The 16,542-nt window shown below is 42.9% G+C and overlaps 1 pseudogene; it reads left to right on the forward strand.

Moving 5' to 3' along the window:
- The first annotated feature begins 15,432 nt into the window (after positions 1 to 15,432).
- Positions 15,433 to 16,142, forward strand: LOC127193109 (enolase-phosphatase E1-like; annotated as a pseudogene).
- The last annotated feature ends 400 nt before the right edge of the window (positions 16,143 to 16,542 follow it).

Raw genomic sequence — 16,542 nt, forward strand, 5'->3', positions numbered from 1 at the left:
TCTGCTGCTCTAGTCTCTCTACAGTAAGAACCAAGAAACCACCAGATGATATTTCAAGTGACAGAGTACATTCAAATCATGACATTTGATTTAGACAAGTTTCTCAGGAATGAGAAACTGTGTGTGTGTGTGTGTGTGTGTGTGTGTGTGTGTGTGTGTGTGTGTGTGTGTTAAAGTGGCTTTACTAGGATGGGTTATAATTGATAGAGGCTGAGTAGCCAAACAAGAGTAATTTAATGCTGGAGAGGCAAAGAAGATGCTGACTACTCATTTCACAATGAAAGAAGAGGTGGGTCTTCTCTCTTCATTCCATCCTTCCTGGTAATGCCCTCACAGGTATGCCCAGAGGTGTGTCTCTTAGTGGATTCCAGATCAAGAATAATCATCAGGCCTGAATCTCCAAGTTCATGCCCAATATAACGTACAGTGCCTTCCTTCCATGCCAATAGCCCTATTGTAGCTACAATCATTACATGTTCAAATTCAAAATCTCTTCTGAGACTCAAATGCCTTCCAGTTTAAAACAAAAAAACATAAGACAAGACAAAAAAATTAGCAAATCACAATACACACCAAAGCAAAATGCACACTTCAGAATAAAATAGTGGAACAGGATCATTGTAAGTATTCTTTTTTTGTTTTTGTTTTGTTTTGTTTTGTTTTTTAATTTTTTATTATTGATTTATTCTTGTTACATCTCAATGGTTATCCCATCCCTTGTGTCCTAGCATTCTTCCCTTCCTCCCCCTTTCTCCTTATTCCCCTCCCCTATGACTGTTCCTGAGGGGGATTACCTCTCCCTGTATATGCTCATAGGGTATCAAGTCTCTTCTTGGTAACCTGCTGTCCTTCCTCTGAGTGCCACCAGGTCTCCCCCTCCAGGGGACATGGTCAAATGTGAGGCAGATCATGGAAACAGCCTAAGTGTCCCTCAGTAGAAGAATGGATAAAGAAACTGTGGTACATATACACTATGGAATACTACTCAGCTATTAAAAACAAGGAATTCCCGAAATTTGTGGATAAATGGATTGAGCTAGAAATGATCATAATGAGTGAGTTAACCCAGAAGCAGAAAGACTTAAATGGTATATACTCACTTATATCTGCATACTAACCCAAGGGACATGTCCCATGAAAGTCTTCACTTACCAGGAAACTGGGACAGAGGGGAGGACATCCTATTGGGACGCTAGATGAGAGAAGCATGGGAGAATGGCAAAGTAGAAGGATCCAGAGGGTCCTAGAAACCTACAAGTAAGTATTCTTATAGTCATAGAAAGAAGTCTGAGTCCTTCAAAAGGACCCAGCAGAACAGACGTTGAACCTCAGTGGTATAGGGCAGGCAATCCACACACATTGGCACTAGAGATTGTCCCGAGGCTATGGGCTGCCTGGCTTCCATCACTTTGCTGGTGACAGTTCACATGACTGTTCTGTCATCTTTGCAGAGGGAAACTTTCAGCTTTCCCCTGCTGGCATTGCAGTAGGATGACATTGCTGTCCCTAAGTCCTGCTTGCAGACCTGCTTCAAGAGCACCACTGAGGCATATCCTGTGACAGTTTTTTCTCTGCCTCAAGCCTCTGCCAGCCTTCTCAGGGTTTCTTTGATGTCTTGGTGCTTGCCAGGACCCTATCACTCTTGCATTGTGTATGTTTGTAGACTAAAGAATAGACCTTGTGTGATGGTCTCTGCTTGGCGTCCTCTCAAATGGTACCCTATGAGATGCTCTTTGACAGCTGGAAGGGCCCAGAGCCGTGTGCTGCAGAGCATGCATTTAAGTCCTGGGGTGAGCCAGTAGAAACCAGGTCCATTTTGTGAATCCACACTACCTCAAAGGCCTACAGGCTTATTATAAAGGAAGAGAAAGCTTTTAAATTTTCCCCATGACCTTGACATTTTGTTCTCTATTGACAGGATGTACAACACCTGGCTTCTTTTAGTCTGTGCTAATCTTTGGCACCCAGCTTCGGGGCTACATCCGTATACATTTTTTTGACGCCTTTCCCTGGCCAGCCTGAAGCTTTCACCCAAATTTCCTGCCCCCTTTTCTCTTGTAAATAATCCCTTTCCTCTGTCAATGAATCAAAGATTCTTTAATTTACCCACATACGCTCTTCTGTATTTTGTGTAGAAATGACTCTTGTTAAACAACCCTTAGTCCATAGTTTCAAATGTGGACTTGCATAAAACCCTAGGGCATAGGTACAATATAGACAACTTCTTTCCAATAATGTGGTAGAGGAAGTAGGATATATTCTAGCTTCCAGCAGGATCATACTCATTTCATCAGTTAGTTGTTTACAACCCATTTCTATCAGCATTCTAGTCAGGAACACTAAATGAATGTCTTTAAAAAATTCCAGTCCTCTTCTAGTTTCCTTGTTTTCTGAGCTTTCACTTGTTTTCATGTTCTATTTATGGCCTGCTCCCCCAAACTTTTAACCTCTATTGACTAGTCAGGTCTAAAGCTTATTGCAATTTTTCACATTATCTCTATACCAACAATCCAACTTCCTTTTTGCTTTTTCCCAATTCCTTTGCTTATTTAATAACTTTACAACCTGATTTCAGCCTCCTCCCTCCTCTCCTCCCAGTCTCACCCTCCCACCCCCTCCCCCATTCTCTCCTGTCTTCTCAGAGACGGGGAGGTCCCCAAAGTGTACCAATCCACCCTGGCACTTTGAGTCTGAGCAGGACTAAGTGTATCCTCTCCCACTGAGGATAGACAATGCATCCCATAGAGGAAAGGGTCTCAAAGGCAGGCAACAGAGTCAGAGATAGCTCATACTCCCATTATTAGGGGACCGCATGATTAACAAACTGAATATCTGCTAGCAACATATGTGTAGGGGGTCTAGGTCCAGCCCATGCATGGCCTTTGGTTGGTGGTCCTTGTCTCTGTGAGTCCCCATGGGCCCAGGTTAGTTTACTCTGTAGATCTTCTTGTTATGTCCTTGACCCTTCTGGCTCCCTCAATGCTTTCTCCCATTCTTCCACAAAACTGCCAGAGCTTAGCCTATGGTTTGGCTGTGGGTCTTTGCATCTGTTTCCATCAGCTGCTGGATGAAGCCTCTCAGAAAACAAGTATGCTAGCCTCCTGTCTGCAAGCATAGCAGAGTATCATTAGTAGTGTGAGAGGTTGGCTGTCTCCCATGGGATGGGTCTTAAGTTGGGCCAGTCATTGGTTTGCCATTCCCTCAATCTCTGCTCCATCTTTTATCCCTACACTTCTTGTAGGCAAGACAAATTTTGGGTCACAAGTTTTATGGGTGGGTTGGTGTCCCCCTCCCTCCACTGAAAGTTTCATCTGGCTACAGGGGCTGCTGACTTCAGGCTGCATATTTCCCCTGCTGCTAGCGGAGGCTCCTAGGAGACAAATCCAACTTCTTGGTACCAATTTCCTATCGTAATTGATTTTGTATTGCTAAAATGAAGTATCCAAAGCTGGGTGTTTTGTTTAAAAAAGGAATTTTATCTGGATTTATGAGACAGGAGACTTAATGGTCCAGAAATTATGGCAGCAGAATCCTGGTAAAGGCTACCTGCCTGTGTCACAGCGAAGTGAAAAAGGAGACCGTATTGAAAAAAAGGCCAAAGGTGGGAGTGGCTTCCATTTTAAACAACCTACACGACAGCTTTAACTTGTTCTTTAATCTACTCATGAACGCCAAGCCTCCATGATCCACGTGCCCTCCAATAGGCTCAACTACTCAATGTTCTTCCACTTGACCTCTAGGAAGAGTACCAAGCTCCCACCGTTCAAACCTTTGGAAGCCAAGCCAAGCTAAACCATAGCAACTAGTGAGGAAGAAGCCTGGACTCGGGTCTTCAATTATGCTCAGCCATCCGTGTTTACCCATTAGCAACAATTTCTCAAGAAATGATTATGCCTGCTACAGGAAGGTCTCTACACATTGTCTGAACATTTTCGGTTACGTTTTAATCTGGCACCTTGTGCCCAGAAGTGGTATTATGAATGAGGTCGTGACCGAGGGAGTGCATATTTGTGAACGCTTCACAAATCTGTATATGCCTCTATGACACTAAGTGACTCATCCAGTCTATCTTCTCTAGTGTATCTAATAGAAACAATCTAAGTTCATTTCTGGGTCTTCAGTTTGGAGCAACTCCAATCTACAAACATTTATCCAGCACTGTCTGTGTGCCTGGTGATGATAGCTGCTGGTGATAAACAGGAAAAAAATATAGATAGATAGATTTTTGTCTCGAGGGGCACTGAGGGAAAACCACACAAATATTCCCAAATAAAACACAAGAAGATAAAGCTGGAGAAGTGCCACAGCATATTATCCTGGAGAAACTAAAAAGCAGGATCTAGGGGAGAGGAGCTCAGCCTGTGCTTGAGCGGGGAGACCATATGTTAACATAACACATCTGCTCTAGATGCTTACAACTTATAGGTAGCCATGTAGAGAATTAGGTTTATACAAATAATGGCCTGTTCCTTTGCTCTGGAATTCAATCTATCTCATCTATCATATTTCCTGGATTTGGGGGAAAAATGTTTTGTTTACATGGAATTGTTCCACTATTGAGTGCCTAACTATAGCCTCCAACGTAATCCTCTAAAAGGAACCACAGGATGTGATGGACTTGCCTTCAGCTATACTAAACAAGTTCCTGGAAGCATCTCCCAAGGGATTTCCCGAAAAGCTCGTACATACTGAGCTGGGGAAGACCTGGTCTGCCAGGCAAGTATCTTCATCATGTTGAACATGCAAAGTTTTCGAAGAGCCAGAGCTGTACTCAAGATGCTTGGTGGTGCCTGGAAAGGGGATAGGTAAGCTCCAGGGCATGAGAGGGTGAGAGGGGGAGATGAGTGGAGCCTTGGAAGGGCGGAGTAGATCTCAGAGGAAGCTTCCTGGGTAAGGCAGTGCCTGCAGCCCCAATGTATGTTAACACCTGTGGACCAGAAGGTATGTAATCCAAATTACTTTCCCCACCATGGACAAGACAAGATGTGGTGGGCTCTGGTAAAGGGTATCTCCTGTCTGTAGGAAGCCATGGGATTGTGTGTGGAGCCAGATACCTGGCAAGCATGGGCAGATTAGATTTTTTTTCCCAAAATCAAGAAATTCATACTTTTATAGGAAATTTCCAAGTTTTATCCAAACACTTTATATGCCAAGCAAAACACATCTGCTAGTGAGTGAGTGACCAAATTCTGATGTCTGCTCAATTAATAAACTGTTCTCAGACTCCCATAGTTAAAACTGAAAATGCCTCATTGGAAGCAGTGAGTTAGTGTGTTAGGACATATGTAATTGCAGTAAAGGGACGCAGTGGTTTTAAAGTCTCTCTTGTGAGTTAAGTCCAGGAAAAGAACTCTAAACATTCTAGACATAGTGTCTTGGCTATGGAATAGAAACCAATGGAGTCTATGAAGGGTGGTCTCCTTTTGCTCTACTGTTCCTTTCTTATCAGAGCTGTGAGAAGTAAGAAACTACAGCAAGACTGAGCTTTGGCTACTATTTGGGGTGAGAAATATTTTTACTTTCATTTGCTCAGGCAAAGTGTATTTCCTGACTGCTAGAAGCCACGGGTTTCTGTGGGAGCCAGACACCTGGTCATACTTTTATAGGAAATTTCCAAAAATCTATCTAACATTTTATATGCCAAACAAAACCTGTCTGCTAGCAGTTGAGTTTATTAGTGACCAAATGCTATATAACAAGTAACAATTGTCATTGTTCATAATAAATCTAGCACAGGTTATGGCTATCAGTCTCTGGGATTTCTACCTCCCTCCGGGCCCTTCCATTTGGTAGATTATAAAGAAAAGGATGCGAGGGCAGAGGAGACAGGAAAAAGGGTGAAGGGATGACAAGCTGTAAGGAACCTTTCCACACAGAAGCGGAAGGCCGGTAGAAGTCATGAGGGGTGATCTGCATACCTCCTACACATCCTCGTCTCAGCTTCCCTCCTGCTCTTTGCCCCGCTCGGTTCCTTACGGAGACATGCAGCTGAGTGCACTGAGTTTGCAATGGTCAGAGGAAGCAAAGCATCAGCCCACAGTTTGCGAGTCTGCTCAAAGGATTGCATCTCTTTCTGCAGAGCAGAGCCCCACGGAGAGCCTTGGGGAGACGAAGATCAGGTCATGCAAATACCATACAAAACAAACGCTGGTAGAGAGTCAAATGGTGCATGTGACGTCTGTGAGTGGCAACGGACCTTACAGCAATTTTCTGTTTACAGTGACCATAATATTTATTTTAGCTATAATCAAAGACCTGGAACTTTTTCTTGGAAGAGCAATGTCATCCAAAGAGTCACAAAAGGGTGTACCCCGTGAGTAACTTGTGAGTACGCTCTGCTGACATCTGTGAACTGGAGTTGTGTTACTGAAAAGAAATCAAATGAGTCAATCAGAAGGAAAGGCAAGAGGCCTACAAGAGGATTAAGTTCTCCCCGTTGGTTACGCCCTGACGTTTAGCTTTTCTTTCCCGAACTGGGGCACGGCGGCCCATGCCGGTAACCTCAGTCTTCAGGAAGCTGAGCCATGAAGATCAGGAACTCAGAGTCAGCCTGGGTGCCATGTGAATTTAAGCCATCTTGACTTACACAGTGAGATTCTCTTGCCCAAACACAATTTTGAACGCAGTCCTTTGCCAGGTTCTTGCTGCCCTGTCCAACAGCACTGAAGGATAGCTGCAATTTACTTTGACACGTAGAGACTTCAAAGCAGAATATAAGATTGTCCCTACGAGTGGGATTTACTACAGCGAGGAACAACCAAGCGTTTACTTTGGGCCGACAGCAAGCACAGGAGCAAGTACTGTAACAGACCCTGCAGATTTGTTTGCCCAAGGGGAGGGCCGCTTGTTTCAAAGTCTCTGTGGAGGTCCACCTGTGTTATTCTTTGCAACTCGTTTTCCTGATAGACTTCCAAGTCTTCTGTTAGAGTTACCTTGCAGTGCATTTAGATTCTGGGGTTTGTCCAATAAACCTTCCAGCCTGCTTTCTCTTTTGCTTTTCAACTAGGATTTCAGTCCCTTTAGTAACTTAATTATAATCAATTGGAAGGCTATTTTGCTGTAGCAAGACTGGTGAGGCATTCAAGACTGAAATGTCTTCAAGTCTAGCAGACTAATAATGACCAAAGTTAAGATTCTTCCTGACTCCGAAATTCTATGTATTTTATCTTTTGGCCAGTCTGGGAGAGTTACTGGCATTTCTGAGATTCTTAGGAAAATGCTTAAAGAGCCAAAGCTTCCTCCACAGTGTTTCAGAGATCAATGATACCAGGTACAGTCTTGACATTTAAAAAAAAGTAAAGAGGGAGGTGAAATTTGTGCCAGAGAGTAAAACACACAGAAGGATTGCTGGGGAAACAGAGGCTGAAGCCAAAATCTTTTCCTTGGACTTGCTCTTCCATCACTGTGGTCTCCTTAATTATGTCTCATTTTGCTGTCACAAAAGAACAAAAACAAGAAAACTGAAAATGTAAGATATTTAAATAAAGCTATAGAAGCCAAGAGCTGTGATTATTTTCTCCATTGGCCTTTAGTTTCTTCACCTGTACATTATGAGAAATGGCAACATATTGACAATTACTTGCCAAAATAAAATGAAGCAAGATAAGCCAGCTTTTAATGGTGTCTGGCTAGCACTAAACCACAAATCTCCCACCTCTTCTTAAAAGACTCATATTTTATTTTGCAGGTGTTAAAATTTGACTCCACACCCTCTTCATAATCATGACAGTTTCAAAAGGAACAGTTCTGCAAAAGGGCTGGAGAAAGTACCACAGGCCACATCTACAGAAGACTCTGGCACCCAAGGCTCAGAGAACATTGAAGAAGATGGATGCAAATATCATAAGAGCCAGAGGATCAAGGAGTTTGCTGTGAGATTGTGGGATACACCCTGAAATCTCACCAACCTGACAGCCTAAAAGTGAGCTGAACAATGAGGTCACCAATGAACACATCAAACTGGACAGAGAAAAGCCCACGAGGCCTCAACTCTAAGCAAAGAACTACAGGCAACTGAGTAAAGCTTGGAGGAGGAAAGGTGGTCCTCCCCAAGAGGGAGCACACCAATAGGTTGACCAGTTGGCCAAATGGTCAGCCTTTAAGCAACACATACAAATAACATTGTATGGATCCAACAGGTTATATTTAAGAATATATGTATGTGTGTGTTGTACATAAAATGCATAAAATACAATATCAGTTAAAAAAGGAGACCATGAATTTGAAGGAGAGTAATGAGGGGTTTGTAGGAGGGTTGGAGAGAGGAAAGGGAAGGGAGAAATGTAGTTAAATTACAATCTCAAAAACAAACAAAAATGGAGAAGACAAAAGCACGAAGCAGAGGAAGTTTGATTTTTGTGATGGTCTCACTGCCAAAGCCTCAATAGGACCTGGATGCTCTCTGGCTTGAACATAAGCCCAGGCCACAAGCTGCCCAGGGTCATGTTATCCTCATGAAGTGGTTCTTAAGGTTTAGATGAAAGTCTGCTAATATTTGGAAATGAAGTGTCCTCCCTAAAGACTGCTCTGTTGAAGGATTGGCTTCAAGTTGGTGGTACCACTGGGAGCTGATTGGCTCATGAGGATACTAACCTCACCAACGGGCCCACTGCTGAGTGCGCTATGGGGATGGGGTGACAAAAGGGCATGCCTTGGAAGGTGTGTGTGTTCTTACCATTAACTCTTATCCTCTTTTATTCCCTCTCTGCCACGATGTTCTGGTTCACCACAGAACCAGACATAATGGAACGAGCTAGTGTGGACCTTTGAAACAATGAGCCAAAATGAATCTCTCTTTTACAACACATTTTAAGGGTCTAATGAAAGCTATATAGCCTTAGCTTGGCCACGGGTGTTTAATCCTATATTTAGTGAAGCTGTATTGAGCATCTAATCTCTCTGTGAGGTGTTATGTTCAGTGCTGGAAATGTGCTGTTACATAGTCGGACTCTCCTTTTGATATGAATAGAGGTTATATGAAGGTTGTTAGGCCTTTCAAAGCAGATCTCACAATTAATAATTTATTTTGGACCGAGGAGAGAACATATGAAAAGAGCCATGAGTTCATCCTTAGGTCTTAAGTGGGGTTGACTATAAAGCAGTTGACTACCACTATGGAGTGGTAGGCATGCGCGCGCACACACACACACACCCGAACCATGGGTTCTGAGCTTTGCTCCAAGCACCTCCAAAATATTAACTCTTTATGATCTCAAGAACAAAGAGTATTATTTATCTTTAAAGCCAATGAAAGTCCATAAACTTTGTCTCTCTGATAGTCCAGTGGTCTACAGAAAGAGAAGATATGACTGTAAATATGGCAACTTTCAAATTTTCTTGTAGGGAAGTCTCCTCTATAAACAAAAGATGGTAAAGGAACCAGCTTCCAGAAGACAGCTGCCCAGATATGAAACTATGTCTGCTGCGTCTGTCTGCTTCCCAGGCCAGGTTAATAGTGACTTTGTGTTTGGACCTAGCTCTATTATTCTTACTCCATCCAGGAACAATGTGCAATGATGGGAATCAAGCCTGGGGATTCCTGAGGAATTAGTCCAGGAAACTAAGCTCGGAAGTATACAAATATGATTAATATTACATGGGGGAAATCTCAGTCAGCTTCCCATGTGATAGGTGCTCATTAACTCTCAGTAATTATTCTGAACTCTATTTATTTGTCTATTTGAGACAGGGGTCCTCCGCTGTCCAGGTTGTTTGCTTCATGGCTTTGGAATGTCACACTCGTGGTGCTTGGAAAGAATGGAAATGCACTCACTACCTTGCAGTTCTGGAGGCTAGAAGCCAAGAGCAAGGTTTGGGCAAATCTGAGTTCCTTAAAGGCTCCAGGGAAAAGCCGTCCCTGGCCTTTTCCAGATTTTCATGGTGACAGGCATTGTTTTGGCTTGTGGCTATATTGCTCCACTCTCTGCTCCGACTGTCATCTTTCACTGAATTTAGAGCATTTCCTGATCCCAGGCAGAGCTTACCTTAAGATCCTTATCTTAAATTCTACCCTCACGACCTGTTTTCCAAATGAAGTCATATTCATTGATTCTGGGCTCAGGAGTGGAGAACTAAAACTGTTACAGTTCAACCCTAGTACAACTTCCAAAGGACACATAGATTTCCTCTTCCCTAAGTCTTCTCTCACATATCTGAAGGCGTCTTTCAGCTCTCCTCTTGATGAGATAATGAATACCTACTGTGCTTCAAGCCTGTGTCAAAATAATATTATGATGTGTTAATTTCTGTTTTCCCCCTTTTTCGTTAATAACATTCCCCTTTCCTACATTATAATGAATGATATGTGTCTTTGGGTTTCCATTGCTGTGAAGAGGCACCATGGCCACGGCAACTCTTATATAGGAAAACATTAAATTGGGGCTGGCTGGCTTACAGTTCAGAGATGAGTCCATCATTGTCGATGTGGGAAGTATGGGAGCATGCAGGCAGACACAGTGCAGGAGAGGTAGCTGAGAGTTCTACATCTGGATCCACAGGAAGCCTGAAGAGAGAAAGAGATACTGGGCACGGCTTGAGCTTCTAAAACCTCAAGCTCACCCTTAGTGATGCACTTCCTCCCACAACTATAAGGAGAACACACTTCCTAACAGTGTCATTCCCCATGAGGCCATGGGGGACATTTTCATTCAAAACCACTGCAACACCTTTGCTCACTGTCTCAGGAAATGGTATAGGGAAATATCATTAACTTAGTTATATTATGCTAGGTGTTAGCATTGCAGGCTCTTGGGCAAAAGAAAAGGATCAACAGAGTGGAGGCCTGGAGAGTTCTAGAAACCCCATGGACAAAGACTACATGAGCAGATACAATCATGCTGGTAAGCAGTGAGTGAGAATCCTTCCTGAAGATTGTCTCAATTCTCTCAACAACTTGAGCTGAATACAACAGTCTAGTTTGACTCAAAAGACTGTGAAGTGAAGCAGGACACTCTTCCAGGTGACACAGTTGCAAAATGTCAACTTCTTTTCCATGCCCAGCTCTGCATGAAGGCACCTGAGAAAACTTCCCAGTCCAAGCTAAAAGCTCATCGTTATCTGTGTGTGCAGGACCTTGAATGAATTCTGGTTGTTCCACTCATGTGCAAATGTGGAGGTCAGATAGGCTACATCCTGAGATCCCTTTGGCTCAGTGACTTTACTGTCATCTGAAAGGGGAAACATTTCCCATGTTCAGCGTGGGAAAAACAGCAAAGTCTAGAAATAGCATCCAATTCCCCTGTTCCCTTCATGTTGTGTAACATGAGCAAAACCAAGAAATTTCTGTTTATGAATTGGGCATACTCAGCCAGTGGTACAAGTAAAATGTGGCAAACCTTAAGGAATCAGATTTTTTTTTTTTTTTGATTCATCAACTTGCACGAGTGTATTTCAAGTTAAGTCAGTGAATTGTGAGCCAGAGTGAAGTGACAAACACACACTCCCTACACCCCACAGACCGTCTGCTGCACCACCCAGCCTCCCTCCCCTGCCCTTTTCCTGCTAAGCTACCTTATCTTTCTGCCTCATGCTCCCTCCCTTACCTACAGCTGGTGTTCTGCAGGCGTGTTCCTGGAATATTTGTTAACCATACTATACCTTATCTCTGTGCTGCCTTACACAACTTCCCCAGAACCTCTCTAGAGAAATAATCCTTTCTTATTTTATGTCATTGGAGCTAAATGGAGTATTTTACTCATATCCGCTAAGAAGCAACAAACAAACAAAACCATAAAACCTTATATTTTGAGTAAATGTCTAGCCATATGGAGGCCAATCAGGACCTCAGAGTGGAAGGAGTTCTCCTTTTACCTTGTCGCACCCTTCTTCACCTCACTCAAGTGTGTCTCTGTTTTTATTCTCCCAGCTTTATTGCGCTCCAGTGAAATTGTTTTTGAAGAGGTGTTATAGTTTAAATTTCAAATGTCTCACAAAGGCTCAGGTTGGAAAAGCTTCAAGCCCAGCTTGATACTGTCTTGACAGCTATGGAGCCTCCAGGAATAGGGCCCTGGCCCTGGAAATAGCTCTCTAAGCGTGGTATGGTCATAGCCTCCCAGGATCTCAGAGTAACTCACTCTCTTCTTTATGGTCCACTGCCTTGTGAGCAGTAGGCACCATACACTGCAACCCCCTTGGATGGAGCCACTCAGCAATGCCATCACCACTGGGATGGACAAAACTCATTCTGAAACCATTAGACAAAATAAACTTTTCTTCCTCATCTTTCTCTTCATATTCTCTCTCTCTCCCTCTCTCTCTCTCTCTCTCTCTCTCTCTCTCTCTCTCTCTCTCTCTCTCTCTCTCTGAGCTAGAGTGCAATGTAACCCAAGGTAGCTCTCAACTCTATATAGCTAACGGTAACCATAAACTCCTGAGCTTCTGTCCCTCCCTTTCAAGTAGTGGGATTCCAAGATGTATCGCCACACCTGGCTAAGCAATGGTATTTCTACATAGTTATACTAACCTTAAAGTGTAGCCTTACTCTACTCTCCCCTCATTTTACAAGATAGTGGTATGAACTATTGTTTAATAACCAGAATAGAGTCCAGGTATTATTTCCTGGAGAAATTCTTTAAAAGGTTTAAAACAGTGGCTGCAAAACCCCAACTTTCCAAACATCAAAGACATCAAAACTGTCTCCATTTAGTAATAACTAGCGTTGCCAGTTTCTAATGGTAAAAGTTACTTAGCCCCACTATGCCCTTCAAGTTTACTGTTGCAAGTAAAATCACAGTCCCACTTACACAGTTTTGAGTATTAAAAAACTTGGCATGTGAGCAATAATCTGCACCATGCCTCATTAAGACAGCAAAGCCCTCAAAATAAGTTGGCTGTTTTGTTACCATGATATCCCGGTGCTTTCCAATTTCATCTGTAGCTAATCCATCATAATTTCATCGCTGGGTAGAGGTTATGTCAAGAAACCTAGGCTTAAAGAGACTTGCCTCACATTGCCACCATGCCAACTGACTTAATGGTTAGCTTTTGTTTATCTTTCATTTTCCAGGAAGTACCTGTCACCAAGCTTGCCAACCTGATTTCTGTCCCTGGGACCTATGTGGGAAAAGAGTAGAGCTGATTCTACAAAACTGCCCTCTAAGTTTTGCATGTGCATCGAGGCACACATAAACACTTGTGCCCGTGCACATGCACGCATGTGCACACACACACACACATACACACACACACACACGTACACACACTAAAAATAAGTTTTCAAAAGTAATACATGGGGAAAATTGGAACCAAATAAGTGGCCATTTTAATATCAATTGTGATATCAAATACAATTTCATAAATTGAATGTCATGTTTAATCTTTACAAAAAATGATACATACTGGCGTTTTTGGACAGTGAGCTATACAGTTGATTAATTTTCTTTCTTTCTTCCTTCCTTCCTTCCTTTTGTACCTTTCATGCCCTATGCTTTTATCCTTCTGCACTAAAAAATAAATAGCATTTTTAAGGTGATCAGGAAACAACAACAAATTTTGGATTCTCTCTAGTCAAGGCAAGAAAGGAAAAAGACAGTTATATGATTAGAATTAGAAAAGAGGGAATCTGTTGGTTCTTTCAGGAAAAACATAGTCCTTCTAGTGTTGGCTTTCAACTTGTGGCTCTGGGCACCATGGTTTCATGAGCATACTGAGAATGTCTAAAAATGAGGGGGAATGTCCAAAAAGAGCAAAAGGGGCAAGCAATTCTGTACCAGGTGACAATTATGTGATCCCAGAATAAAGCCCAGTGAGAGGCGCTGTTAGCGACTTTTCTGCTGCTGTGATAAAGGGGCTTGATCAGTGCAAGTTAAGGAAGAAAAGCTTTTAAATTATGGTTCCAGAGGGGTAAGTCCATCTTGTCAGGGAACTGGTAACAAGGTGCCAGGATCCTGGAAGCTGACTGATCTCATTTTCATCTGAAAACAAGAAGCAAAGACGGAACAGAAAGTGGAGCAATGCTATAAGCCATCAAAGCCCACCTCCAGTGACATACCCATCTCAGCAAGGCTCCACCTTCTAAAACGTTCATGTCTTAATTATAGCTCTTATAAGTTGCCATGAGCAATAAAACTTAAAGAAAAAAAAAAAGACTCTCTTGGAGGCTTATAGTTTCAGATGGTGAACCCCTGGCCATCATGATGGGGGAGCATGGCAGTAAGCAGGAAGGCATGGCACTGGAGCAGTAGCTGAGAGTTTATGTCATGATCCATAAGCATGAGGCAGTGAGAAATAGAGACACTGGGAATAGAGGAGGATGTTAAAACCTTCAAAGGCCACCCTCAGTAGCACACAACCTCTGTCCGGTAAGGCCACACCTCCTAATCCTTCCTAAGCAGTTCCACCAGCGGCAGGCTATGTATATCCAAATATATGAGCCTATGTGACCGTTCTCATTCAAACCACCACCTCTCAAATACCAACTAGGGACCAAATGTTCAAATACATGTTCAGTACCTGGATTCCTGTTAGCTCTGTCTAGGATGACAATTATCAAGAGAGCGATTCTTTAGTCATTTTAACATTTAAGTTTTATGGAGGATTGACTACAGAGTGTTTGGTATTTTGTTTTTATTGGCAGAGGTCTACAGTAATGGAATTAGTTCAATGACACCGAGGAGAAAAAGTTTTATTTGGATGAAAAGGTGGCAAAACTGAATATATTGTAAAAGTAGAGGAGACACCAATATTCTTGCTCAGATCAAAAACCACCCTCAAGTTCTTGGATAATGGAAAATTTTCCCCAAGTCCTTTTCTGACTTTGGGTTATGAGAATTTTTTTTCAAACCAATAGGGAAATGGAATTGGCCTTAGTTTCAGTGATGACTAACTTATGGCCAACTCTTACACCTGCAAGTTGTATTTAATGCATCATAGTGTTGCAAACTGGGTCAAGATACACAGGTTGAACATGCTTAATTTGAACTGTTGCAAAAATCAAAACATTTTGACTGATTACCCAATGCCCTATGGGGATATTTCCACACTTGACCTCATGTGATGGACCACAGTCACAATGGCAGCACACTAACACGATCATGTGAATGCTGGTGAGGTGGCTCAGCATGCCAAAGCTCTTGCTTCACAAGCCTGGTAACTTGACAACTGATCCCTCAGAAGCCACAATGACAGGAGAGGTTCAAGTCTCAAATGTTGTCCTCTGACCTCCACATGTGCCATGTGTGCTCTGGTACGAATGTGAGTGCTTGCTTGCATGTGCATGCACACCTTCAAACATACACATATCACAAATGCATTAGACACATACACAAATAATAAAAAAATAAAAAATAAAAACATTGTATAAAGGCAAATGCAGGTTTGTGGAGCCAGCCTGTCTTCCTGCCAGAGTCCCAGTTTTTAATGGGTCCTCAGGAGCCCAAGACATCCTGGGGCTAAGGTGGTACTGCCCTCCTTACCAGGCCGTAGTAGCATCAGGAAATGGTCATGGGCTTGGTGCCCACCAAAGTCATCATAATCCTAATCCTGTTAGATATCAAAGGACATTTTATTTCCTTCCATCAAAAAAAAAAAAATGTTGCGGAGCATCTGCAGGCACACTGGGATGAGGAAGGAGGACTGTATGCCTGTTGAGGCAACAGAAGATGCACACCTGGATGGGCTGCTCCAATCCCCATGGCATCTGGAAACACCATGGATGAACCAGAGCAGATGATCCAGGCTGTGGTAGACAGTGTTTCCTGGCAAATGTCTCCTGATCTCAAGACCACAGCGCTCAAGCAACTGCACAGCCGCGTGTGAAAGGCAGCTTTCACAACTGGCCGCAAAAAGGCAGAGTTCTTTGCAGGTGTGGTCTCAACAGGCAGAAGGTGGAGAGATGCAGGAATAAAGTCTATATCTATTCTCCAGGGAGTGTGGAGGCGCAGAAGCTGCTCACTGGGCATTCCACAGAGGGAGACATTCTTGAGTTTATTGACAGTCACTTTGATACCAGGATTGGACACAAAGTGGAGAGTGGGAGTTACAGAAAGATCGCCAATAGCATTGGCTGCTCAACCAATAACACCTTGTTTCTCCCAGATGTTGCGTTAGAGGCCTGTGGTGGTGAGACCTGGCAATGCAGGATTCACAGATGACGAGAAAACATCCTCATCGTATCCCTCCGCGAGCTCTACCTGCCATCAACATAGAGCAGCCTCTAAGGAAGAGTAACGCTTCCCCTTAGCGTCTGGCTTTATTCTAATTGTGAAAGTAACTTATGTGTACACACAGACATATGAAAGTGTGTATACATGTGTGCTCAGATTAGCTTCCACGGGCACATATGTAAATAAAGTTAGTTCCACGAGGACCAAATTCATGTAAAGATGCTTTGTATGTAAATGTCAATCTAAGTCTTACCGCGGACAGAGTGTATTTGATAGAAGAAACTGCAAAAAACTGCAGATCAAATGTGTGATGTTTATCAAACTGTTTACCAAGATGGAAAGCTTGTTTTGAGGAAGTATTATTCAGAGGCCTTGCTATTTTAAAAACTGAAAGTGCTTCAAAGGCATCTGTGTGTGGAGTCCACTGTCCCTGTCCCGTGGG

Source organism: Acomys russatus, chromosome 8 (genome assembly GCF_903995435.1).
Source record: "Acomys russatus chromosome 8, mAcoRus1.1, whole genome shotgun sequence".
NCBI classification, from domain to species: Eukaryota; Metazoa; Chordata; class Mammalia; order Rodentia; family Muridae; genus Acomys; species Acomys russatus.